Genomic DNA, 21,511 nt, shown 5'->3' with positions numbered 1-21,511 from the left:
TGGGTGAAATAACATACACTGCAGTACTTTATTAATTCAAAAATGCGTGCTAAAAATAAAAATGTGGCAAGTCATCAAATCATTCATCAAACATCATAAAACCTGCAACTCCACAGCCATTTGTAAGAACACTCAGCAGTGTAATCAGCAACATCAAGAGCTGATGAATAAGGAGATAATTATTCAGAATTCAGAGATAAACAAATGATGTATCCTGATCTGAAAATGTAATGGCAAGAATATAATATAAAGTTCATAAGTGGCAGAAAATAAATTTAGTTGTTGGTTTGATGCATGCTAGACAAATGTATGACCAGAAACATTTTGGAATGTATGATTTTTTAACTGAATCTGGTTCACTTTAAATGTTAATGCATTTGGAAATCTTTGAAAAAAAAATAATATTGACAAGGTGATGACCGCTTATATGATACTTTCTAATGTTATATTATATGTTATGTCATTAACATAAACAACATTTTTTTAAGATCACCTTGGATCACAGGATTTGGATCACAGTATGATTTTTTAACTGAATCTGGTTCACTTTAAATGTTAATGCATTTGGAATTCTTTGAAAAAAAAATAATATTGACAAGGTGATGACCGCTTATATGATACTTTCTAATGTCTTGAACTCAGTTTACTTTAACACACATAGGCTATACATTTATGATCATTGTGTCAAATTGCCACCATCATCAAATAAAATGCCATAGAAAGAGACAACTGAAGTAGGATTATGTAAGATCCAGCACTCTTGCATTCTTTTATCCAGTGCTTTGAGTTTGTTGAAAAGTGCTTATAAATAACTTTTTATTATAATATACATTTACCACTAAGTGTTTGAAGTCAGGATTGAATTACGTACCTGCTGGCTACCCATGGCTTTTTTAAATGGTTTCTGTTTTTTTTTTCTTTCTTCTTGGCATATAGGAGATATTTATTCTTAGTCATTTACAATAGATCATCTAATTCTGCCGTTCTTTCTGATCTCTTCATGAGGCTGACAGCTGCAAGAGGCAGCGCTATCACACTGCATTTGTCCTATCTATGTCTTCCTCTCACACTTTCTTTTTAAATCTTTAAAAGGTGTCTTCAAAAGCTTCTGATTTAAATGAATGAGCAACTTAAATAAATGAGTTTTGGAGAAGACATAGTTTAAGGCACCTTGGGATACATGTTCATTAAAATGTGCCATGTTCCCATATAGTATGCCAATCGATAGGGGCTTTGTCAGCCTCTAATTTAAGCACCTCTTTCACACTGATAGTCTGAGCGCTGCAAATGCAATTGAGTCACAAAGGACACCATTTAAAGCTGGTTATAGAATGCTTACAGTTTAGATACAGTCCATTGCAACACACAAATTTAGTGACTTCAAAATTCAGAATGTGCATCTGTGTATAAACTGATAAGATGTACAGGAAAGCACAGCAACCAAGATTTCAAAATTACGCATTGCATCTAATTCACTTTCACAATGTTTCCTCATGTTTTTTCACCACTTCACATCTTACAAGGATCAATTGGAGTTAAAATACGTACAGCATAACACAAGTCTCCACAGACATATAATTTGGGGTATTAAATCAATAAAAAATTGAAACATTGAAAGCATGTGGGTGGGACTAAAGTTTGTTCATGCACAAATCAAAATTCTTTTTAAAATAAGTATGTTCAATATAAGATGATCATGCATCTTATACAGATCATGCATCAATCCAGATTAGATTTCTGGATGTGTCCCATTTCAAACCTTTGAAACCTACAGCTCTGAGTACATTCTCAACAGAACCACAGGCTGTGGTCATTGCATTGGAATCATTTGTCCATCCATCTGTTAACAGAAAGCCATTTAATCCTAGTGATTATTGCAGCAATCCAGACCCTTTGCCAGTGGGGGTCTGGAAAAAGCTGTTCAGCTATTTTATTGAGGCATGTTTCCTGGTATCATGCAAGTGATCAATTCTCAGTAGAAACCTTTGAAGTAAGATGTGAAGACGGGGTTAATTTAAAGTTCTTTCTTCATGAAGATTAGACTTCTAAGATGGAGTTTATGGCAGGAAGGGGGTTAACTGATAAGGATTCCAGATGTGAGCTAGGAGAGCTAGGGAACCCCCTGTGGACTTAATCCCTGACCATTTGGCCAAAAAGCTGTAAACTGGCCAGACACGTGACCTCCCCCCTTTACCATAACAGTGACGTCAGAAGCGGAAAGGAAAGGATATATAAACCTAAAGTTTGTACCAGCACTTTGAACAATACTTCGATTTTGTTGTTTCTTACGGGAAACAAGACTTCGGCTTTATTGTTCCTTGCATGCAATAAACTCATCTGTTTAACTTCATCTCGGGATCCAGAACCTTATTCTTTCTGTTACACCTTTCTTTAGCATAAAAACCTAGATGACTGCTGAAATAAAGACTCCTCAACACTATGCTTTGGTGTGCTACACCCTAAATGTCATGTTCTAGTCATTGCATAAGATACTGAAACTATAGTACATTATTAACTGTCAAATACAGTAAATGTCTTAGTATACTTTAAGTTAATTTGCTATGCCAAATAGTATTTGGAAAGTATTCAAAAGTAATTGTCTTGTAGTTTTTAACTTTTATAACTTCAAAATATCTGAATTTGGTGGAGGAACAATATCCATTTGTTCTTTTTTCATAAAGGTGGACTTCATTTGGAACTGATATGAATGTACATAAACAATGCTATTGTTAACGTACAGTACATAGACAATGAGCCATTACTGCCAATGAGCCTGACTAATATTTCATGATCATTTCTTAATCCCTAATCATTTCATAGTCCCATCTCTATCATACTGCAATACAAATTATAGTGAGTAATAAGAAACTGGAAAACAAATTATCATAAATAAAACTTTTTTTTATTGTTCAATTGAAATTACCCATTGTACTGTAGGTCTAGCACATTTCTGGAAATCTGAATACAATCTCACAATCTCTTATATTTACCAGGTTTCAGAATACTGTATGTAGCATATTATATATGACGAAGAACTGATAGATATGTTATAATCATACTGTTTGGCCATAGATAGTCCTGTCATGATTCATAAAATATCTGCAAATTCATATTGTGGTTTTAACAAGTCAAATTTAAAAAAATGAAATTGTTGTGAGGAGACTGAAAGTGATATGAAGCTACAATTTAAACACTGTTTAAAATAGTACTTACCCTCTCATTTTTTTCTATTTTTGTTTTGTCATTTTATTTGTGATAATACTAAAATGACTTAGAAAATCATTGTATTATTTTACTGGATGTTAAATTAAAATGTGCAGCTGTCAATTACAGAAAGAAAATTTATGCAAAGTATTTGGAAGTGAAGGGAAAAATGTTGTTTATAATTTATTTTGTCTTTAATTTCCTGCTTACCTTTGTGTTATAAGAAAACAATCTTTACGAATAATTCATATGTGAATGACTTTTATTCTGATTTTATTTAAAACTAGAGGTTCACATTTCATAAGTATTCTCTTCTTTTTCTATTATTCTTTCTCAAAGAATAAAAATGCAAACTACTCCTTATTGACTTGCATATTGACTGTCCATTTCATATTAAATTAATTACATGACTAATTTGCCTACTGTTCACTGTTTTAATCTAAATTGTAACACAACTGAGATTATGCTAATAAACCAACATCAGATTCACAGGATATGAAATCTTAGTTTAGTTATTGATAGTGCTGAAATTATTACTATTCAGTTTTATACCTGTGGTCATTTGAAACTCATGTTATAAACACAGAAAGGGTATTTTTCGCCGATGTGCAAACACTGATTAATGTTTAAATGGATATCTGTATTTAGTCAAAATCTGTAATATTAATTATATCTAATATCTAAAATCTTATCTTTAGTCCATAACCGCTCCATCTCAGTGGTTCCCAGTGAAATTAAGAGGTTAAGTAGAACTTTTCTTACTTACGTGTAGGGCACTGAGCAGTCAATGTCCAAGTTAATTTAAGGAGCTCTTGCTCGGGCAAAATCCTACTTCAAATCTTTGATCAACCGAGGGAGGCCTTCTTGCTTATCTGAGGATCAAGTTCCACACAATAGGAAAGAGTGACTTGTATCAACCCTATGTCTGTCAAACTTACTGCCCAAGTCCATTAGAGAATGTTGACATTTTTAAAATCTTGCTTTAAAGACTTAGCTTTCCACTAAAATAATTAATGCAATTAATTAAGCTTTACCTGGTCAGTTCAATGTACTTTTCCTTTTACTTGTTATGTACAGTAAATAATGCACAGAATGCATACATGTACACGTATATATATATGTACAAACATATGTACATCATACATACATGTATAGCATGTACAGTATGTACATAACAGTGCCATGCGTGCACTTTGAGTTTCTTGAGCAGTACTCAAAACAAAACTAGAATATTACTACAACTACATAACTACAAAAGACTGCCATTGAAGTAAATGTACTGTATATTTTTTTCAATTAATTAAAATAGGCATGGGTGTACTAGACCATGCCCACTTTATTTTGATCTCCAAATTAATGTTTGATTTACTTCACAAGTTTGCCACTTTTACCAGGGAAAATTTTATTTCCTGTCTTTCAACCATTAGAATATATTTATTTCAGAATATTAATGAAAAAATACATTAAGGGCATTTTGTGAATGTGCCATATTTGAGAGATGTGTTTTTTTTTAAGATGTACTTTTTTAAAGTGTTGAACTCTCTTTTAGATGTACTACACTGGGTGCAGTGCAGTGTCCTAGGTAAGTCTCTGGACTCATGACCCATGGGTTTAGAGTTCAAGTCGTTGTCAATTGCTTCAGTTAATCTAGCTGTATAAATAAGCACGGTCATTGCTGGGGGTAATATTTGTGATGGACGAGTATCTCATACAGGTGGGAGTCATGTGTTCTCTGATCACTTCATGCCTAAAAAACAGGATAAGCTCTGCCCTGAAGAGTTACTGAGTGTTACTCAAATGGAATTACAAACCTACAGATGTACTGCTCTGCTTTATGTTTTCTGCAGTATTTTTTATATTTATGCTGTCAATTTTTATAGATTTTTTCACTTTTCACATGATATCCTACTTACTTTTCTTTTTGCATTATACCTTGCTGTTTATCTGCTATTCTACTCATTTCATTCCTTGTATTGTACAGTATTGCAATAGGTTATAGATGATTTATAAACAAAAGCTTTATTGTACCTATTGCATTGTGTAACCTAGTTATAGTTGACTGTGAAATTGTGATACCTTGTGCATCTTGCTTGAAGAAGAAGAGGAGGAAATTAATTAATTCATGATTATTTTATCAATTGTAATGAAATTGACAAGATTATTTGTCACAAACATGTTTTTATCGAGTTAACACAGTGGTATCATGGCAAGCATTGCTGCCTCACAGCTCTTCCAAAACTAGGTTTGATTCCAGTATTCAAGTGCTGGACTGGATTCAGACATTTCTTTGTAGAGTTTGCATGTACCCTCTGAGATGTGGATCTTCTCTAGATCTCTAGATACTCCAGTATCCTGCCACCATCTAAATGCATGCTGGATAGGTTAAAAAGTATCTCTTAATTGTCCATATGTGTGTGTCCTGGTGACGGGTGTCTCATCCAGGAATTAAACCCTCCCTCTATGCTTCCAGGATAAACTTTTGATTGCCACAAACCTTACCCGGGACATACAGATTTCTGTTAAAGGATGGAAGTTAACATCTTAGATAAAAAACAATGATGAAAACTATATATATACAATATCTTGATTATTTAAAGCTTTGTTGCACTGAAAGCAGTTTGTGCAAATGTCTGTCATTTTACCCAGCTAAGCTCTCTCCCCCAGTCTGTACCCTACAGTTCGTGAATGTGTCTCTGAAGAGGAACTTCAGTCATAAAGTACCTGCTGGTCTCCTCCACTGACTACTGGAGGTTGCTTGTTGTTCTTAAAGAGAAGACCATTGGGCAAATGATTTCATAGCTTTTAAACTGCTGTACCACATCCATAAATTCGGTGTCTGACACAACTCATTTCAACCATTTCTTTCACTTTGTGGTGTCTATGTTTTATCAAAAGTTAAAAAAGTGAGTGAACACTTGTAAAGCATGTCTCATATCTACCATGGTTAATAATTTTCCTATCTCAACTGTCAGCCAGCCAGTAGTTACATCTTAGAATTCAAATTCCGTTTTTGTCTTGCAACCTGGGGCTAGCCTTCAAGCCAAAGTGATAAACAATAAGCATTTTCTGATGTCACAATTTCAGCAAACACCACAATTTTTCTTGCTGAACTTCAGTCAAAGGATGTTACCGACTGACAACATCCAGAAGAAGAAGAGCCATCTCACCGCATACTGTATAGCAGAGTTCCTAGTTGTACTAGTTCTACTAGCACCTAGCTGCTATGGAGACAAAGAAAGGAATTTGGGTCGTCTTTGAGTGTAATTCTAAGGTCATGCCGAGCAGGTATCTTCCTACACTCACACTTGCATCTGTGAAGAAAGTCTACACATATATTTATAACTATCGAAGTTTGAGGGCATTTTTATTAAATTATTTTAAGTTTAATTTTTGCACTCTGGGATGAAAATAATAACCATGTTTTCTCACAAATCTTTTTAGGTTTTGTTTAATAATGGACCTATGCTGTATCACTGCACAAAGAGAAAAATAATGGATTTCACTTTTTGTGAATAGATGAGTTTCATTTTTGTGTAAATTTAAGCTTTCTATTTTCTGTGCAGGGCACAGCTGGAAGTCATGTTTTCAGAACATGTAAGTAAGAAGAAAATTTCAGACCAATTTGAAATATTTTAGGGCTTTCTTACAGCACCTGTTCATGATGAAGAAGTCTGCATTGCTCAATGAAAAATTATTAAAATATTTGGGCTACTTTACTTTGACTTTATCAGTGAATGATTCAGGAGACACTAAATACATCAATCAAAAATAGTTCAAAGAACACTTGGATTTCCCCAAGTAGCTGTAGAGATTGCCAGAGAAGTTGTCAAAATTTAAAAGAAAGGCTTGATAAAAGCCTCATCATTTTACTTAATTTTTTTACTTTGAATTTTATTTGAAATTTCATTAATTTTACATATTCATTTTCAAGCTTAAATCCTTATAATGATAATGCAGCACAGTAGTTTAATTAGAAATTAACACCAAGGAGCATAAAGATTAAAACTCACTCTTCAGTCTTCTAAACCATTCCTTTCATAAAAAATCAAACTTGCTGTCCTATCTTATCCTATGCTTCTACACAGAGATGTTCCAGATGAAATATCTTGTTAACCTGTGCCCAGATTCACAGACTACATTCTGCTGCAAATCCCATCATTAGGTGATATGGTAGAATTGTCATAATTCCACAGAATTGGACTGGTGATTCTGATGCTGCTAAAATTATCTCTATTCCATCAATCACAGATGCTCCCCCCACCCGTGAGTGTCAGCTTTTTACATACCAAATAGAGTTTATATTAAGTATTTCTGAAATTAGTTATCAGTGATCCTCTTGAGCAGATCTTTATGAAACAGAGTGAACAATGGCCCAGGACAGTGACTGCTCATATAATCACATTAAGCAGGTGGACAAGTTGAATAGAAAGAACCTTTTTTAATGCTGTAATTACCTAATTGAATGCTTCATTCTCTGCCTATAAATGAATTTTGCATGTTTCATTTTGTTCTTCTTTGCAAGGTTTAGGTTTATTATTGTGAGGAAAATGAAGCAACAGGAGCAGTAGTAGAAAATGTGCTGCATTGCACATGGTATTGCAGATGGTAGTAGGTACAGCATATACCAAATTACAAAGGTATTAGGAGCCTGTCTGCCTCCCTTTTAGCAAAATTACCTCCCTCATTCAATGAATCTGTGTCATGACAGCCTTGCCAACGTGCTTACTATATATTTCAAGTGCCAATTAATATATTTCCAAAAGATTATGCCAAAACTGATGAATAATTATCAAACCACTCTTTGGAAGCATTACTTCTGCTTACGGATTTGATATAAATATGCATTCTGTTCTATTTCTATTTGTCTATTCACTTTGGTATCAAAGAAATGTTTGTATATTTAATTAAAATAATTAAATCATCAAGTCACTGATCAGAAATTCAGGTTGTGACTTGAAGGAAACGCACAAACCCTTTTTCATCTTAACTAGGTAATGCCTTATCTACTATTTACATATTATTCCTTGATCTTTTACCCTCCCCACACATGCTCATTCTTCCTGCTTCTTGCCATATGAAAAAGGTGGTAGAATATAACTTGAGTTTATCATATGAGGTGTTAACAAAGCTTCACTGTCTCTCTCAGTGCTTAAAGATTAAAGACAATAAAACCCTGTGACCTTGCAATCTGTTGTTTTGCTCGCTTCCTTCTCTATTCAATGACACACTTCAAAAGGTAAAAAGTATACTGCTAAATTAGTGTCAGTCGAATAGAAATCTCATCAACTTTGTCCCACAAAGGTACAACATGGAAGAAGGGAGGAAGATCGATGAATCCCAATTTGTTAAGTATGTGGTAGGATTGCCATTCAGGAGGGACAAGAGACCATACTGTTGTGGCAAGAACAGCTTGAGTGTAGCTTTTGTCAAACAGGGGAGAAACTCCTCTGGGCTTTTGGAGTAGACCACTTGTGTTCGAGGGAGGCCCAGGAAGAGCTAATTGGCCTTACTTCATCATTACTTAAGCACCAACAGTCTAAGACACCACATCTGCCTGGCTATCTCATTGGGTAGGCACGTGAGGCTGAAGGAATCTTAAGTTAGTCATCTCCAACACAGTCTGACAAGAAGGACCAAGTGCCAAACCAGACAAAGCTTTCCTTCTGCTCAGCTGGTCATGGCAGTTGCTATTGAACGTGAATTGACTATTGTCCATCCTGACCTCCTCCCATAAGAAACTCAGCTGGGTTCAACTGACCTGAGGTTGAGCACAGTTATGGGAGACATGTGTGCATGTGTGCAGCTATGTAGGTGTGCTAACAATCCTTCAGAGAACCTCTTTGGGTGTGCTGCCATCCAAATCCAATCTGCCAAGAGTCCTATATTCATGGCTTGGATTTTTTCGGCAGGTATGGAGCTAGTTGGATCTTTAACAGTCATCAGTCTCCCTCCTGAGAGATTCAGTGCTCTGCCTGCGTACCGCCTGTCTCCCAGATTGTCCCTCCTGAGCTGTTCAGGTTGGTACAATCCCAATCCCTGTACTCTGTATCCCTTTCCTCTTCTGATGGGAAGTACAAGGGTTGGTCTGGATCACTAGAGGCCATGTAAGGTCAGCAAGCTAACTGCAATTCACAGCAACCAATGTCCCTTAAGAGGCAGTGTGGCTCCAGGACCAGGTTACCAGGGATGCAGTGGTCTGTGCTCTGTGGGAAAGAGGCACCAAAGGCTTGAATCAAGAGCAAAGAGACCACTATTCATTAATGTATAAACAGTAATGATGGGAGAGCTGGACCTCCTCTCTCATGAGTTGCCAGATTACACTACACAGAGTCTATGCCTCTCTGGAAAAGAGTAAGAAGACAGACTTAGAGCTTCCAGAAGCCTTCCAGTGGTAACACCCTACCTGGGATGAAATAGTTGCTTGCCCTACCTCATTATAGGTGCTCTGGGCTCAGTGTCCAGGCCCATAACTCAACCAGGGGCACTGAAGCTCTCAGGAGGTGAAAGAAATGCTGGATTCATCCTTCCTCTGGAGAGCCAATGTAATATTCCCAATAAAAAGAGGGGAGGTAGAAATCTCACAGTGCTTTATTTTACCCCATGGAGTGTTAGTTAATGTTATGCTCTCTCCAAGCAATTAACACACACCTGTCAAACACTGAAGGCAAAAATCCCCTATGAACTTGCAACCAAGTGTTCTTACAGATTTGTTCTTCACTCATCAACACAATTCAAGGAACAAAGGGAAACTTGTACATTATGAGTTATATGTTAAAAATCCTTAAAAGCAGAAAATACTTAAATTAAATTGACAATTAATAAACTACAGCGCAAATCTTGTCAATTATTTTTTTGTAAGCATTTGTCAAGTGCTCTCTAGAATGCTTATTTGTATTTCTCTATATATCACATCTGAAAAAAAGTCAGCCAGCATCTTTTTGATCCATAACTCTTCCGGCTTTTATTCAGCCCAGCTGTTCTGTAATTATACTTCAGGCTTCATGCTTTCATGTTATCTGCTGTTGTTTCTCTGAGGCAGCAGGCTTTCTCTCACTACATCCTATTACAGTACTTAACAGAGAGTTCCTTCTTGAACCCCATCATGATATCTTTGATGTTTAAAACCAAGACATCTTGTTCTTTTTCTGTCAGACTACTGGCATTTTCACCAGCCAATTACTTTGTCTTTTATAAACAAAAAGAAATAAGAAATACCTTTCTTTCTAGTTTTCATGATAAATCATAAATACCTGGATATGTGGCATTATGCAGGTAAACTAATGGTTTTCACAGAATGAGATCTTTGAAACACCAGACCAAGTTGTACACCCTCCAGAAGATTTTTGAAATGCATTGGGACGTATTGGGACATTTTTGTAATACAAATCCAGTGAAAAGTATACAAGTCAAACTCACTGGAAGGGCATAATGTCCTACTGTATGGAAAAATATAGTTTATTGTGCTATAAAATGGAATGTTTAAATGGTGAATAAAGTTCTGTAACAGATTTTGTAGTCAGACATTATATACGTGTTCTTTTTTTATTCTTAGCATTTAAAAACACACAACTGTTTAAATAAATTTGTAATTAATAAATTTAACCCAGGTAAGAAGAAGGGGGTCACAGATGACCCATATTGACAATCTATGCTAGCAAATAGTTTAGAAGTGGAAGCTTTTGTTTGTTAATTACACACTGCCCTCTGGTGGCTCCAAATAAGACAGTGTTTGACATAAAAACACAGCTTAAAGTTTGACTTTTTGATATCACTTTGCGTCCAAACCGACTCTATGGCACTTACCAGAACTTTAGTATTCAACAAAATTTTGAATTTAACAATTCAATTTTACGATTAGAGTTTAAATCATAATGGTTACTGTATTACCTATCTAGTGAACCTATTTATCATTCCAAGCATATTATTGATGATGCTTCACACACCTGTGCATTGCCAAGCTATTTAACACTGAAGGGTTCTCCATGTGTTGTGGATACAATTCAATATTTTCTCAAACCCAGGCTTGAACATTTTGGGATCAAGTCTATATTCTGGATGTATTTAATTCATACTGAAGACTAGCATTTGTTTTGTAATTTATGTACAGCAAATGATTGATTGTTGATACTTACCAAGCAAATGCTGATTTTGAATCATTTTATTGAATCAAGCTCCAATGCAGTCCAAAATGTCCCTTATTGCCTGAAAGTAGAGCCAATAGCCTACTATAGTCACAATACTCACAAATCCTACAAATTAAAACCACAGCTAGGATCTAGTGTGCAGTATTGTGGAGGATAGGTGAGGTCAAATCCACTGTGAAATCCTTGCCTCAGCATGCTACGAGGATAGCCAGTTGTTGTTCCATGTTACTACAAGTCATTATAAGTGTTATTTTAAAGCCACTGTTTACATCATATTAAATTCTCAATGCCCATACTGAAAGCTGATGTTCAACTTTAAACCAGCACAGTTCAATTATTTGATTTACACTGTACAGTACATACATACTACAGCAGGGGTGCCCAACCTTATTTAACGTAAGATCTACTTTTTCATTTGCCAGTCCAGTGCGACCTACTAGTGTGAATTTGAAGCTCTGATATAAGAAAAACAGACTGTGGGCACATCAGTACAGTAACAATACCCATCACTAAAATGACAGCAAATAAAAGCAAGTGACTCATGCTACAGTGAACAAGTAATGTTTCCCCTTTTCGAAAAAAAAGAATAGCCTACCTTAATGTGAGCATTGGCACTGAGAAGCTTACTTGAGAACACTTATAATTCCTTTAACGTGTTGACCCTGCTGATCATGTCGATGACATTTTTATTTTGTCCCTACAGCTCAACATTCAGCAGTTCAGTCAAATATGTGAGGAATAATAAATCCAGAAGCCAGTGGTCATCCTCTAATTGGGCATATTCACCATGTTTAGACAACTTGAGAAACTCTTTGATTTCAGGCAACAGCTGTCTGAACCTTCCCAAAAATGTTTGCTTTTGAAATCTCCAAACAACAAGTCAGCAGCCTCAGTAAACGCGTTTTTTTAATTACTTCTCGATCCCTGAATGATTTCTTGTGTTTAGCCAGGACCTGGCTCACACGGAACGATGACTACCGTTTTCCCTCGTATTAGGCCTCGTGAAAACCGACTGCTGCTAGTTGAGATTTACATTTTTTCACTTTTCTTTTCCATAACTCACTTTTAGCCGGAAAATCCACGTTATATGTTTTGTGTACAATTTTGAAATGTTGTTCTATATTTCTCTTTTTCGCGTAGACGTCAGCATTGCAGATTTGAATGCGAAAGTACAAAAGAATAATCATGCTCCCATTACTTGTGGTACCGGTAAGATTTCGGTCTCTTTGCTTCATCATTTTCACTCAAACACTACAACTATCAAACAGGCAATCAAACTTACCAAACTGTTAGCGAGTTTGTCACGGGCAGTCTGTTTCGCTCCACTTTGCACTGTAGAGAATGTGGGGTTCGTGCGGCAATAACCAGAGCACAACAACACTCTTTATTTACGGAGCTCCTGTAGCCTTTTCAGTGTCAGCAAGCACCCAGGGAAGAGACGATCACAACCCATTCGACAAGATTTAAACACACACAAGGGCAATGAAATGTATGATATTACATGCACAGATCTGAATGAATTTTTAGGCTATCAAAAAAGTCAATAGTCAAATGGCCCATTTATTTTTTGCCAAACATTCTTGCGATCGATCAACCGACAAGCACTGGTTGGGCACCCCTGCTCTACAGTAAATAAGCACAATAATCAGCTGCTATTCTTTAATTGTATTCGCCTGATTTTTGAGACTTTATGTTGATGTACTTGACCATGTACTGACCCTTAAAAATTCACTGACCAAAATGTATAATTTACTATTTAGAATTCACTCATTTTGGTTTCTGACATACTGTATTTGCAAAGAAAAACAATTGAAGCACAGCTTGAAAATAACTTTTCAGTGTTTTTAGCCCAAGCCTTCAGTTGTGTTTGTGTCAAGGATAATGGTGTGTAGGACTGAATTGTACATTCCACCAGATTCAGATGTAGGGATTGTAGACAGTTAGGTCAGGGAAGTCTATCTTGTGCTTCCCAAGCCTACTCTACTCACTGAGAGTCTACATATTTCACTAATATTTTCAACAATTAATAAAATTAAGAAAACATTTAGTATATTATTTAATATACTGTTAAACATTATGGGGGAAAGTTACAAAGGAATTATGGACAATGGAACTAGTAAGTTTTTTAAACCCTTTAATCTTGCTTGCTAAAATTTGTACTGTACATTTGAGGATCTTCCTATATAATGCGAGGTAGAAAACACAATCTTAGGATCTAAGAAAGCATTTTGAGAGAAGACATCCAAAATGAGCTTTAAGTCTAGATTGTGGATCACAGTTCTTTCAATTTAGGTTGTTTCTCAGACTTTAAAAAGGAACAAGCATGGCTCTGGGTGAGACCTGGTATTATGATAGAGCTTTTATTGTCAGACAAACTTCTATAACCAATGGAGCAACTGGGAAAGGAGTACTTTCAGAATGATTTTTGGGAAAATGCAGAGATCGATTTAAATCGTGAGGTATTTGGTTACAATCTTGAGGATCTGTGAGGTATTTGGTTACCATTATTTAATGATTAGTTAATGGTGTTGCTCCCAGGCTCTCAAATAGACCTACTGTATTAACTGAAAATGTATTTTTGCTTATTTCTAGGGGTGCTTCATGAAGATAAAAGCACCATGGCAATAGCACATACTGTAAACACTTAACCTATGACTGTCACTCTGCTAAAAGTATCTGGGCTAGCAATCTACTGTAACCCCAGAACATCACAATATGTATTTATAGTGACTTGCAAATATATCATACTCATTTTTTAGCTTTAAAGCTTGATGTCAGGGGCAATTTGAATTATCAATTAATATTTATTATATACACAATCTACTCCACACATTTAAGGCAAGAAAACAAAAAGAAAGAAGTAAATTAATAATTCATATTACAAAATTGAACTTTCATGCTTGTATGATCATTCAAACCTTTTGATGGGGAAAACCTAAGTTAATTAAGGTGAACAAAATAATTTGATGTTCAATGGTCAGGAAGTGAATTTCAAGCAAAGAGTCAACATTAACATTGCATAAAGTTATTGAACATCACAGATCAGAAGAAGGGTACAACAAATGCTGAAGTTTGTGAATATTCCTGTGAACACAGTCTACTCAATCATCAAGAAGTAGAAGGTGCATCGTACTACCCAGACACTGCCTAGATTAGGTCATCCCTCCAAACTGAGCAGCCAGGAAAGGAAACTCATGAAGGATGCCACTGTGAGGACAACAACAAGTTTGTTATTAGCTACAGATTCTCTCCTTAAGAGAGACCCCTATATGGGGTGCACAAGTGACTGATCAAGTGTTCATCACAGCTCTCAATCCTGTTCTCTCCTATAAAAAGAGAGAAGAAATAAAACACTTCTCCTATTTCAAGATGATAGTTACAAAGCAAACAAGTATTCCCCAGAGAGCTCATTGCTGACAGTCTACTTGTTGACGGAGATATTGACTGGGGTCAACGATCACCGCAGGTCTGTTCATTACCTCACAGTACCCTGTTACAGAGTCTACAACAAAGCACCTGAGTGATTCTACAAAACGTTTGGGCAGATTACACTAAACTGGATCTTTTTGGTCTAAATGCTGAGTGTTACATTTACTAAAGGTTCATTTTAGCTTAATTAAATCCTGTTAAGTCAGTCCTGACATAATTCCTATTGACTTGAGAGAGCCTGAACAAATCTGCCCAAAAGAATAGTTAAAAATTGCACCAAGGCAGTGTACAAAAGGAGACTTACCCAGAGAGATTTAATTTAAGTCTGCAATTGCTCTAAAAGGTGCTTCTACCAAAAAACTGAGTTAAAGGGTCTGAGTTTGATTTTATTTACTCTTTACTCTGTATTGACATTTACTGTAATCTTAGCATTAGAAGTTTTTAGTTTGAGCCTTTATGTTTTGAATAAAATGTGGTTTCCATTGTCCTCAGGAATGTGGACAATATATTCCTTTATAAAGGATAAGAACAGGATACACTATATACAAAAAAACAAATAGTGTAGAAATGTAGAAGTTACTACATTACTTGTTATTTAGTTATTATTTATCTGAGACAACCTGTACTCAAAACACTTACTGACCTGTAAAAAATGAACATTGCAAATGTTACAGCAATAATATGTAGCAAAAAGCTTAGAATTTTACAACCAACATATTAAGAAAGAAAATACTTTATCACTCAGCAAAAAAAAAATTGTGAGGAGATAAAATCAACACATAGCAAACATACACATAACAAACTAGCAGCCATATCACCCTGCAACTCACAACTGGCAACCCACTGAAGCTAAGTAGGTGTGAGCCTGGTCAGTACCTGGATGGGAGACCTCCTGGGAAAAATTAAGGTTGCTGCTGGAAGAGGTGTTAGTGGGGCCAGCAGGGGGCAATGCCCCAGTATAATGATGGGGACACTATACTGTAAACAGGTGCCGTCCTTCGGATGAGACGTAAAACCGAGGTCCTGACTCTCCGTGGTCATTAAAAATCCCAGGGCGTTTCTCGAAAAGAGTAGGGGTGTAACCCCGGCGTCCTGCTCAAATTTCCCATTGGCCCTAACCAATCATGGCCTCCTAATAATCCCCATCTACGAATTGGCTTCATTACTCTCTGCTCTCCTCCCCACTAATAGCTGATGTGTGGTGAGCGTTCTGGCGCACTATGGCTGCCGTCGCATCATCCAGGTGGATGCTGCACATTGGTGGTGGTGGAGGGGAGACCCCATTACCTGTAAAGCGCTTTGAGTGGAGTGTCCAGAAAAAGCGCTATATAAGTGTAAGCAATTATTAATTATTATTATTATTAAATAAGTATAGCTATCTATTGTTACAGTTATTGGAAGTGACTACTGAGAAGAATCTAGGGACAATAGTCAAACATCTAGCGTGTGTTAACATTTATAGTTCTCAGGGACTATAAAGCAAGAAAGGACCTTGGGTATTAATAATTAATAATAATTGCTTATACTTATATAGTGCTTTTCTGGACACTCCATTCAAAGTGCTTTACAGGTAATGGGGACTCTCCCCCACCATCACAATTGTTCAGCACCATCCTGAATGATTTGACAGCAGCCATAGTGCGCTAATATGCTCACCACACATCAGCTTTCAGTGGAACAACCTGAAGGCAATTCATAGGTGGGAATTATTAGGAGGCTGTGACTGAAAAAGGCTAATGGGAAATGTGGCCAGGATGCCAGGGTAAAACCCCTACTCTTTTCGAGAATCATCACAGAGAGTCAGGACTTAGGTTTTACGTCTCATCCTAAATGGAACACCTTTTTACAAGATAGTGTCCCCGTCACTATACTGGGGCAATAGGACCCACACAGACCACAGATTGAATGCCCCCTACTGGCCCCACTTCCAGCAGTAACCTTAGTTTTTCCCAGGAGGTCTCCCATCCAGGTACTGACCAGTCTCACACCTGCTTAGCTTCAACTTGAGGAACAGAGGAAGGAGAAAAGACAGAAAGACACAAAGGAAGAGGAGAGGAGCCAATTACAGTTGGCTGATTACAGTTAAGCATTTGAACCTTGTTTAAGAGAACTTGTCCTTCTTTGGTTTTTGAGAAGCTCAGATTTCCTGTATAGAGAATCCCTAGGTTAAATATGGCCTCCCCTGATTACTTAACGCGTTTTTGGAATAGGGAGATATTTTTCCCATTCATTTTGCATCTGGGTTTATATACTGTATAGAGAGATTTAACTCTAGGCTGCATTCTGTTGGCTATATCTGTTTTTGAGCCTGTTAAGTGTTACATAGGATTCGAATGCTTGGTAAGCAGTCTGGGGTATCTCTGGTTGTCAGGACGTAGGCCTTCGACATGCCTTATTTGTAAATAGTGTAACTTTTATATTTTTTTATGTTGTGTGTTTTTTAGTTTGTGTTGTGTCATAAATAAATGTTTAACCCAGTGTACCTGAATTATTTCTGTTTTCACTTAAGCTGTCTTTTCACTGAAGTTCTCACAAAGAATCCTTTGCCTCTAATTATACCAAGTGCTCTGATATATTCTTCTCAAAATCTTTACAATTTAGGGGGTTATGATTATTTATTTTTAAATCACATTCCACCTGTTTTGTGTAATTCTATATTTTTGTATTTTGTAACACTAGTATTTTAAAAATTATTCAATGCAATGCGTAAGGGAACCATATGAAGCAGTCTACATACCTGCCTTGAAAACTGTACTGATAAAGAAAAAAATAACATTCTTGAAATATTTCATGAATTAAATATGACAAAGTGGGGGCCCAGGTAACAAATTATATTTCACTGTCATACCCAAATTGTTGCTCTCTTCTGGCTGGCTGAATGCTCTCTATTTCATGATAAAGATGTTCTTTTGCCACACTCTTTACTCCTTCTCTTAAATCCAGGTCAGCCCTTTTTTCCCAGCATGCCTTTCTCTCCCTGATGAATGAGCTTCTTTCTTTTGCTTTCAGATGCCAATGAAAAGACCAGAGGTAGGATGCCCCCGTTTTTTCGGTGAAGCTTTTCATTTCCATGGCAACCATAGTGGTAGGGTTGAAGGGTAGATGGTTAGGGGATCATTGGAGAGTGAAGGGGGCTCTTTCTCAATTGAGTCTTTCAGCCTTGCCTGTCTGTATTTAAGAGGGTAAGTCAGATTTTGGGGAAAAGACTGACATTCCCCCATAAGGTGTGATATTTAATTTATCAAGTTTTATTTGTTAATATTTTTTTCACTAAAAGGAAATATAAAAGTAGGACGTCCCAACTAAAAATGTTCAAGTCCTAAATGTAATACGTTTTTAACAAATGTTATATTATCACTGTTTCTATTATCACTGTTTCTATGAAAGATTATTCAGGTTGTGGAACTGTGGAACTGATCAGAGATTTTAATGGCACAGTTTTTTTTTAGAAAAATTTATCATGGATCAGAAATAATGCTAGAGAACTTTAGCATGAAAACTGAAAGGACCCCAGGACAAAAAGCTCTAACATTTTGTCTTCTAATGTGGGTCATATGCAGCAGTTGACTAATCATCATAATTGGACATGAAGGTCTAGAAGCAGGTGTTACAATTTTGCTCTAGGTTTTAATTGTTACAAATTACTCCCTATATTTATCAATCCGTGCTAAACAGTGATTGTGTGAAAGAATTCAGGAGGAACTTAATAAAGACAAAATTGTGAATTTGACAAGTGTTTTTTGGAATACCTGTCACTAATGATGGTTGACTGGTTGTCACCAAACTTTGTAAAGAGCAATTCTTTAACTAACAAATGTAGCAACAGATCACACTTCTGACTTGCAGAATTCCAGAATGTTGCATCAGAGTGGAATCTTGTAGGCAGAATTACTGTAAAACAATGTCTAGTGAGAATGCATTACAGTACATTTTATTTTAGGATCAAGTAAAACCAAATTCAAAAGTACACTCTTTAATACAAATGAGAAAATTGCACATACTGTACGGTACTTTTCAGTTTTGTATCAAGTATCTTGTATCTTTCATCATAGTGCAGTGACTTATCGTTTCAATAGGCCCACACAACAACATGAAACTAGGACTGGGCAATATAAGTTAGAACGTACTGTACCACATCAGGAATTATTTTTACTGAGTAAATAGATTCTGAATCAGAGTAGATATACAAATGAGAAATCCAGTATCCTCAACATACTATTATTTTATTTTATGGAAACAGTTGAAGAAGTAGTAATGCAAATTGAAAACCAAATACAGTAAATACTCCCTGGGTGTACATGTAACTTCTTAACTTCTTCATATTCTATAAATTTAAAATTTAAAGTATTGCTGGGTTTAAGTTTAATTTAAGATCATTACCATTATTTTAGAAAGTACACCAATTAAGCTACCCATTAATCAACTTAGGTACCTGCATTAACAGACTAAATATTTTATTTTAATGACAACCCAGCTTCTGTGAATTACATAGCAGTAGGATTATTACTAGCACTGTCAATAACATTTTCCACTCATGGAAACACCTTGTGTCAGTTGCAGAGTGCTGTTCTACCAAAGTCTCCAAGGTGTGAAAGCTATAATTTTATAATACTGGAAGAGTAAAAACACGATTTGACAGACCAAAGCATTAGGACTGCTGGTGTAAGAAAGACATTGCATATACGGAAACACAAACCATGCTCAAAATTGAAAAGCACTAGGGAAGAGCTTGGGGTTGTAATATTCATATTACCAGAATTTCAAAAACATGTTTTAATATCCAATTGCTTGACAAAAAAAACACTTTTATGTTACACTGCTTAGGAGCTGACTTTGACGTACAGGTATCAACAACTAGGAGATTGTTCTTGTTTCGTTGCTATGAAAGACACCAGATAAACTTACACCCCTGGAACTGAGGTAGAACTGGGCTAACCAGAAAGAACAACTCTGGAAGCAAAAGTGTCACGATTGTAGTCCCTCTTCCTTAAGGGCGCTCCGGCTCTTTTCACTTAGGACTTAATTCTGTGCACCTGCCCCTTGTTCCAGCCTCCTTCCCGTTCCCCTTAAAAGCCAGACAGTCAGTCAGATCCAGGCTCCGCATTTGATTTCCACATCGTGCGAGCCCGGGTCCCGATGAGTATGGCTCTGTCATGTTTTAAAGTCTCTGTTCCTGTTCCCCCTGCCGGTTCCGACCCAGTTCCTGGTTTTAAACCTTCGTCATGGATGGATCACCTGGCCATGTACTTTTGCCCGTTTTTGGATTCGCCTATGGATTTATTATTTGGATTGTTTGCATCGCCCACACCTCCCCCGTGCACCAGGGCACTTTGGACATGCCCCCCTGTTTTCATCCCCTTATTCCTGCATGACCTTTTTCCCCAGTGTTTCCTCACTACTTCGGATTGTGTCGTCCGCATAGGGTCCGGAAAGAACTGTTCCGTTACAAAAAGATGTTTATGTGTGAAATATCACAATGTGAAAAAGGTGTCTCTTACTTATAATTCAATTATTATTAATACACTATTTTGTTGTTGGGGGCAGAAGTGCAGCACAGTGTTTAGCATTGTCGTCTTTGTTTCTAGTGTGCTACACTACGGTATCTGCATGGAGTTTGTATATTCTCCTGTTGCTTGCATTTCTTTACTTCAGGTGCTCTGTTTTCCTTCCACATTTCAAAAGACATATTGATATAATAATTGGCTTCTGTAAAAATTGGCCCTAGAGTGACTGTGTGAGTTTGTGTACAGTATGTGTGTGTCTTGCGATGGACTGGCATCATGTCCAGGGTGTATCCCGCCCATTGCTTTCCATGTGAGACTGGCTTCCCCAGCTTTTGATTAGTTCTTATTCCAGTCCCGGCTGAGAGGGAACACTGGTGCGCTTGTCTGCCGCTCCTCTCACCAGTTTTTCAAATTACTTCTTTTTAAAATCTACTTTTTCATCTTTTTTCTTTCTCTGCTGCCCTGGTTATTTATTTTTATTAGCTTTTTGTTGCAATTTACAAATGCGACCCGCTTGCATTGTGACTATTGCTTCTACTGCCGACTACTCCCTGATGAAATTGTTCAACTGAGGCCTTTTAACCACGTGCTACCACATTGATTCAGGATTTCCTTCTTGTCTTGTTGCATCGTCGCAGATTCATCGAACATGCTTCAAAGGTACACCTCACTGCAACTGCTGCAACTGAAACTGAATTATTTCCTGGTAGAAGACACATTTGATTATTGTAATATTGTAATATTGTAATAATGATTGTTCGGAAAACCGTCTTTGAGAACACAGACGGAGAGATTAGAGTGGTCGTGGCCGTCAGAGGTGAAATGAGAAACAAGGGTCTTGGAGAGATCTTTAATCTTCACAGCCCTGACGTGTTCGAATTCATACATCAGAAAGACCACCGAAACGAAAATTATTCTGCAGCTAGGATCACACATTCTCCCTTCCCTTAACGACAGACTACTGTTCTTTTAAATTTTCTCCATTCATTGGAAGTTTCATTTCACACCTCTCTGCACCCATTCTGACTTCACACCTTTTGATTGGCCTCTCTTTCTGTCCCCTGCTCCCACCTCTCACTCCTCCTCCCAACCTTTGTTCTCCAGCTACTTTACCTTTGCCTACTGCCCTGTCTCTCTCACACCTGAAGAAGGCTCCACGGCCAAAACGTTGTGTTCTCTTTCTTCTTTTTTTCAGCATGGAATAAACCTATTACTTGTTCCTTTGCAGCC

At 36.7% G+C, this 21,511-nt stretch overlaps 1 protein-coding gene and 1 long non-coding RNA gene across 5 annotated transcripts in view; one reads left to right on the top strand and one right to left on the bottom strand.

The window, feature by feature from the left end:
- LOC148654540 (uncharacterized) overlaps nucleotides 1–21,511 on the top strand; it is a 214,658-nt gene that overhangs the window by 139,405 nt on the left and 53,742 nt on the right. The window lies entirely within an intron of this gene.
- The window catches only part of ptn (pleiotrophin), a 98,042-nt gene that overhangs the window by 55,899 nt on the left and 20,632 nt on the right, over nucleotides 1–21,511 (bottom strand). The window contains exon 2 of one of the 4 annotated variants that reach the window (XM_088646911.1): nucleotides 16,755–16,788. The exons of 1 other annotated variant lie outside the window; for it this stretch is intronic. The gene's annotated coding sequence lies outside the window, so the exon portion shown is untranslated. Of the gene's footprint in view, nucleotides 1–3,970; nucleotides 4,077–12,630; nucleotides 12,745–16,754; nucleotides 16,789–21,511 lie in introns of those variants that run through there. 2 more of the 4 variants (XM_088646912.1, XM_088646913.1) reach the window with 2 other exon arrangements.

The sequence above is a fragment of the Lepisosteus platostomus genome, chromosome 9 (assembly GCF_059453375.1).
Source record: "Lepisosteus platostomus isolate fLepPlt1 chromosome 9, fLepPlt1.hap1, whole genome shotgun sequence".
Taxonomy (NCBI): Eukaryota; Metazoa; Chordata; class Actinopteri; order Semionotiformes; family Lepisosteidae; genus Lepisosteus; species Lepisosteus platostomus.
Note: the sequence above shows the minus strand (reverse complement) of the source record. Positions and strands in the feature narration are given on the sequence as shown.